Source organism: Microcaecilia unicolor, chromosome 5 (assembly GCF_901765095.1).
Source record: "Microcaecilia unicolor chromosome 5, aMicUni1.1, whole genome shotgun sequence".
NCBI lineage: Eukaryota > Metazoa > Chordata > Amphibia > Gymnophiona > Siphonopidae > Microcaecilia > Microcaecilia unicolor.
In genome coordinates this window covers 288676758-288683593 of record NC_044035.1, presented here as the reverse complement: position 1 = coordinate 288683593, position 6836 = coordinate 288676758, and the positions used below count along the sequence as shown (strand labels likewise).

Genomic DNA, 6836 nt, shown 5'->3' with positions numbered 1-6836 from the left:
TCCACACCTAATTTAGGCAGAGGGATTTACTCCAAGGTTTCATTGATATAAAAGGTCATACCTAATTGCAGCCACGGTTCCCAGTGCTAAGCATTATTCTATAAACAGCACCTAAATTTAAGCATCATTTATAGAATAACACATAGTGCTATTTTTTTTTTTAGTTCTTAACTTTTAGGCACCATTTATAGAATTTAGTCCCAAATGCCTAGGGGATAATTCTGTTAGTGCGTGCTAGGCTTTAGTAAAATGGCCCTTATATAGGTATCACAGTTCTTTAACCTAAACTATAATTAATTTTCTTTTTTCTATGTTTGTTGTATGGTCACTTACTTTTGTAACTGTGGCAGTCTCAGTTTCTGATTTCTGCTTCCCTCATCTTCTCTCTCTTGCCAGAATTCCCTGTCCATTTGTCACTTTTCTCATTCCTTTTTTGTTTTTCATCTTTCTTCTACTTATTTTTCTGCCTTTTTATCCAGATTTAATTTTTCTTCAATCTTCCTTTTTTTTATTGTGTTCACCTACAGCTTTCCATGTCTTTCCCTCAACCCAGCATTCCCATTCCACTTTCATCTAGCATCTGCCTTTTCTCTCTTCCCCCTCTTCCATCCAGTGTTTCCTTATTCTCTCCCCTTCTATCCAGAATCTGTCCCATTATCCTCTTTTTCCATCCATTGTCTGCCTCCTTTCTCTGCCCTCTTCCATCCAGTATCTGTCCTCTTTCTCTACCACCTTCCATCCAGTGCCTGCCCTCTCTCTCCCTCCCTCCTCTTCCATCTTGTATCTGCCCTATCTCTATGCCCCCTTCCATGCTGTATCTGCCCTCTGTCTCTCTGCCCCTTTTCATCTAGTGTCTGGCCCCTACCTCCCCCTTCCATCTAGTATCTGACTCTCTCTTCCTCTCTTCCATCCAACACCTTCCTGTTCTTTCCCCTTACATCCAGCATCTGCCTTTTCTCTCTCCCCATCTTTTTTCCAGCATTTGTCCTCCTTCTCTCTGCCCATACCATCCAGGATCTGCCCTTCTCTCTCTTATTTTCATCCAGTGTCTGTCCCTTCTGTCTTTCCCCTTCCATCCAACATCTGCCCTCCCTGCCACCTTCCATTAAGCATCTGGCATCTCCCCCAGCACTCTCACTGCTACCGCTTCTCCAGGTCAGCAGCAGCAGCAAAACAAACTAAAGCTATCACAGGGCTGTCTCTGCATAAGTGCAGCTTTCAGTCCCATGCCCTCTGATATCACCTTCCTTTTCTGGGACAGCCAGCAGCCTCACATATGCTGAGCCAGCACTGTGATGGCTTTAACTTATTTTGCTGCTGCTGCTGTTCTGCAGAAGCAGCAGCAATGGCAGCGGTGATGGCAAGGAGGGGGGTGGTATGGAAGTCCTAGTTATCCTGCAGTGCAGCAGTCTATAATTGCTATGTGGCAGTTTTAAAAAGATGCATGACAGAATGACCACACAGTTTAGAGGGACATTGTTCACCATATGTTTTTTAACAAAAGTCTCATCAGTGTCAATGGGGCCTATTTACATGGAAGATAATTTTATAACAGGTCACATAGATTGAGAGAGCAAGAAGGTGTAGTCTATTTTAACACGTGTCTTTATAAAATTGTCCAGGAAAACTGCAGAAATGCATTTCCAGAGCAGAGTGTTTACCGCAAAAGTGTTCATTTTTATTTTAACGCATTTGCGCCTTTTGTTAGCATTTTTAGTAACCTAAGAATTGCCATTCTCCTTTGAAGGGTTGCTTTAATTGAACCTGTTCACATTTGTAAGACGCCCTGACACAGGCAGTTTCGCTGAAACATGGACCATATTGGATCTGATCAATAAACTTCTGAGTTAACACCCTAACCTTGAAGGCCCTTTGTACTTTTGTGTTTAATGCTCTTTTGATGTGCTTTGGATTCCCTCTATCATAGATTTTCTTCCATAAATAATGCACATTAATTTGTGTTAAAACATTGTATGAAATCCAGTTCTTAGTGTGAAGCAAAAGATGAATTGACCTTCCCAATAGGGGTGTGTTGGGAAAAAGCTTTTATTCATTTAATACCCCATTTTGTTTATAGGTTTTTATTTCTTTTTTTGCATTTCAAAGCAATGTCATCAATAGTGCACACTATCGTGTAGTGGTGCACCTCATTGCATAAATACCCCCGTATTCTATGAAGAGTGTTCAAATTTGCATGCCCAAATTTGGGTGTGATCTTGAAGTGCATGCGCAACTAAATTGGGTAATGAACTAATTAACGTCAATAAGTGGATGCTAACAATTGATTATTGATGTTAATTGAAATCAGTTTAGATTTGCACAATCATCTTGCTATGTGTTATTCTATAAAACTGTGCACCCAAATTCCATAGTGCAGAATTTTAAAAAGGGTGTGGCTATGGGAGGGGCATAGGTGGGCCAGAATTGTTAGGGAAATTTGCACACAGTGTTATAGAATGCCACATATGTGTGCCCAAATTGGTGCCAGGAATTATACTTGTTTTCAGCAGGCACAAGTCCTGGCATTCAAAGTTGGACACTGGAATTGGTGCTACGTGCTATCCTATAGAGCTTGATCGACCCAGAGTGCCCTTTATAGAACAGCACTGGGTGCCAATTTTTTTCTGGCATTCAAATTTGGGCACCATTTAACAAATATGTTCCACAGTGTACTCTTTTGTCCAATAGTGAGCTCTATTGCTCAATAGTATGCACTTCCTATTCCTCAATAGTGCACCCATTGATAAATAGCGTGCATTATTGAACAAGTGCACGCTGTTGAAGACATTACAAGTTGAAAGCAACATGAAGCATATAGGAAATGTCATTTACATTTCCCATATTGCTTTAAATTAATGCACAGCCCTACTGTCTAAACTTTGGTTGTTGTGCAGAAAGACTGTATATCAAGAACATAATAAACAGAGGTCTCAATGAGCATCAATGGGAGAAGAAAGGTTTCAGCCTACTGCTCAAACCCTACACCATTCCTCCTTCAGTCCATCCAGCTGTATAACTCTGTAATAGTGAAATAACAATTTTAGATTTTCTAAAGTACCGAGGTATTTTGTACAGAAAAAGCCTGTGATTAAAGCATATGATGTCACTGTGATAACACCTGCAACATTGGCTTTTGATGTCACTCAATGGAAAAAAAAATTACAAATAGACATGTGATGTCAGATTTTAGAAAGCGAAAACAAAAAAAGGGGTGGGGAAAATAGGCTCTATTCAAACAATGGGGCAGACGTATAGATTAATTAAAACAATGATTTTATTGTGAATAGGTGACTCAACACAGCCGTGTTTCGGCGCCATAGCACCTTCCTCAGGAGTCTATAAAAACAAATATAATGACAGATATAATACATAAATACTGCATACAAAATAAATATATCAGTGTACGTATATACTAAATGGACATCTCAAAACATATATATGAGTTAAAACCAAATGAACATATATAGATGTAAAAAACAGAGCAAAATTATAACCAATTTCAAATACATAAAAGTAATGTTAAAATAACAGTCATGTAATCTCTAAAAGTATTAAATGTGAAAAAATGGTGTTGCAGAGTAAATGCATGCATCAGTAATGCAAAAACAAATGCTTATACAGGGAGTAACATAAGGTGTGATGTTTACACAATAGACAGCAAACACAGGGTTCCAAACAGTATCTGATTGGTTACATACAAGAGTCTGTCGGTGTCCAAAAATTGTTGGCCAGAGAGAGTACAAGGAGTATACAAAGAGTGACAAAGTGGCAACATGATGTATAGACAAATAGAGTGTATAGATGATAAGGGGTGAGGTAGATTTGAAACATGCATATAAAAAAAATTAATATGAATATATATGTGAGAAAATAGACAGAGAGTGATGATAAGGTGCTAAGAGAAAGAGAGAGGGTATGGGGGGGGGAGAAGAAGGAGGGGAGAGGAAGGAGGGAGGGAAAACAGGACTAAAATAGGAAAAAAATAATAATAATAATAATAATATCAAAAAGGGGTGTATCAAAAATAATCAGGTAGAAAAATGATATCAGAAAGAAAATTTCCAAATGGATGTATAACTAACCTTCCGGAAGTGTTTCAATCTTTGAGGTGATTGGCACACTGGGGAAAAAACACTAAGGGATACACAATCCTTTCTGAAAAAAATAAGAAATAAATGGATATGTTCAAAGTGGATATCTAAAAAAAGAATAGGAAATGACAAATACCAGAGAGGAGAAAAATATGAAAAAATAGAAAAGATAATGTATAGAATTATAAATATAAATATCAAGACATTAAAATGTAATAGTGAAATAATGTGTAGGTAGGAATCAGGGGGTAGAGAGATGTAGCCAAGGAGAAACAGGTAAACGTATCAACGAAAAATATTTACTGACCTTCCAAAGGAGTATTCAATGGTTAGATGGGTAACACTCAGCAAGACAATGGCATAGAGAAATGCACAGTTCCTCCTGAAAGAGATAATGGGTATGAGAAAGGATCAACAAAGACTACTGATCATAATCAAGGAGAAGGAGCCATATGAATAGGAATGAAGACCATGATGTGGATTGACTGATGGGAAAGCCTTTGAATGCTCACCTTGGGAATGACAAATGTAAAAAAGTGTAGAGTAAGAACGGGTAGTGCACGTCTACTGGGGAGCTGTGGAGAAAGGTGTGAACTAAGAAAATGACTAAGCATCGCCGTCAGATGAAGTGAAGAGAAGGAGCAACGTATTGTAGTCTGCTCATGTGGACTGCAAAATGAATGTATGATTTTAGAAAGAACATACAAATCAGAACTGAGACATCCAAGTCAGGATGGTTCAAAATCCAGTAGTATTTTAGAACAGAATCTGCCAACCTAGAGCCTTTTCTAAAATACGTGCAGGAATGGATGAGTATATGCCAGCTACATGTGACAGAAGCACTCATATTGCAATTGTCACTTCTAAAACATAGATGGAGAAAACTAGACAACATATGTATCAGCACTTACACAGGTATATTTGGTATTGCAGAATATAGGGCTAGATTCTATATATGGAGCCTGAAAAATCTGTGCAGAATACATTTCTGCCTAAATGTATTCTATAAGTGGTGCCTAGATTTAGGCACGATATATAGAATATGCTTAGTCGATATCCCAGCGCATAGAACTATTTGCATCCATTTACACCAAGGGAAACGTGGTGTAAATATTGGCATGTAGATTTAAGCGCAGAGGGACATATTCTATACCAGTGCATGTAAATTTTGGAACACCCATGAAACACCCACTTCCCCAGCTATAATCACACCCCATTTATGTTCCGTACATTAGAATTTAGGCACTGTGAGTTACAGAATATGATTAGCGAATTATGTGCGTAAATTCTAATTATTGCCAATTAATGTTCATTATAGCTTGTTAAGTGCCATTAAAAACGCCGATTGGCTTGCTAAGTCAGTTAAGTTACATATGTTATAGAATATGCTTGGATTTTGGTGCAATATATAGAATCCGTCAGAAAATATGAAAGAGCTAACAATTAGACGTAAGACTGCCTATATTGGTAATCCTCTCTATTGAAATTAACTATTCCCTATACCTGTAACTGGCCCTCTGGTCAATTGATTCTCACTGTCTTATACTTCCTGTTTCACCTCATACAAACTATCCCCAAATTCTATATAGGTCACCCAAAGTTGGGCACTCAAATTAGGGCACAATTCCCAGATGCACATGTAAACTATTTAGTCAATTGGGAGCTAACAATCAATTATTGATGTTACTCGGAGTTAATTGACATTTAATTGGCACTAAATTGGATCTACTTGGTATTCTAAATTCTGCATGCCAAAAAGTCTAACAGATAACCAAAAGGGGCATGGCCATGGGAGGGGCATGGGCAGATCAGGGGCATTCCATATATTTAAGTGCAGTGTTATAGACTACTGGAGCTATGTGCTCAACTTGTGTGCCAGGATTTACACCAGTTTCTGCTTCCATAAGTCTTTGAACAGGAATGTGCTCTAAATGCCATTCTACAAAGGATGCTCAGCCCGGAGCACCCTTTATAGAATAGCACTTAACATGGATTTTTCCTAGTGCCTACATTTGAGTGACATTTACTGAATTTAGTCTACTTGATATTCTGCATTTATGCAATAATTATCCTTCTGCTATTCGAGGGAAATTATATTTGAAGAAATGTAAGGTCATCCTTACAACACTTCTTTGATACTTCTTTTATGACCTGCATACAATGATCAGTTTCAACATTTGCTTTTGAATGCATGTATTTTGTTTTCCTGAATGAGAGCATATATCTTTTTAAATTGGTGTTCCTTTCCCATCTTTTTTTTTAGCCTGTAAACTGCTTTCCAGGAAAAAACAATGTAGTAAGTTCTCAAATAAACAATAAACATATATATTTTGGAAAGTTAGGGGCCCTTTGTCATGGACACTGGACAGTGAGCCCTTGGACCGTAGCTGGAGCTGCTGCAGCCAGGGCCATGCCAAGGGTCTCTGGTGCCCCCCCTGCAGACTATCAGTTGGCACCCCCCCCCCCCCAGTTTGGCACAAGATGCAAAGGAAATAGGAGCTGAAAGATGGAGTGCATTTTTGTGGGATTGCTGAACAAATAAAGGGTTTATAACCACTTAGCAGTGCAGCATGCATATTTCTCAAGCACTATCATTGTGGATATCATAAAAACCAGAGTGGCTTGGTAGCAAAAACAGAATACTAGTGCAGACTGTTGGCTTACATAGTAATAGGGGTTACAAGGTATAGAGAGTACAGAGAGAGTACAAGCTGTGGTATAATAGAATAATGATGGAGATATGCA

At 38.4% G+C, this 6836-nt stretch overlaps 1 long non-coding RNA gene across 1 annotated transcript; it reads right to left on the bottom strand.

Annotated features, from left to right (window-relative positions):
* Nucleotides 1-3299: 3299 nt before the first annotated feature.
* Nucleotides 3300-4439, bottom strand: LOC115471018. The gene is made up of 3 exons (XR_003942270.1): nt 4399-4439; nt 4083-4155; nt 3300-3336 (listed from the first exon to the last, which is right to left on the bottom strand). It is a non-coding gene; the product is annotated as an uncharacterized LOC115471018 (long non-coding RNA).
* Nucleotides 4440-6836: the final 2397 nt, after the last annotated feature.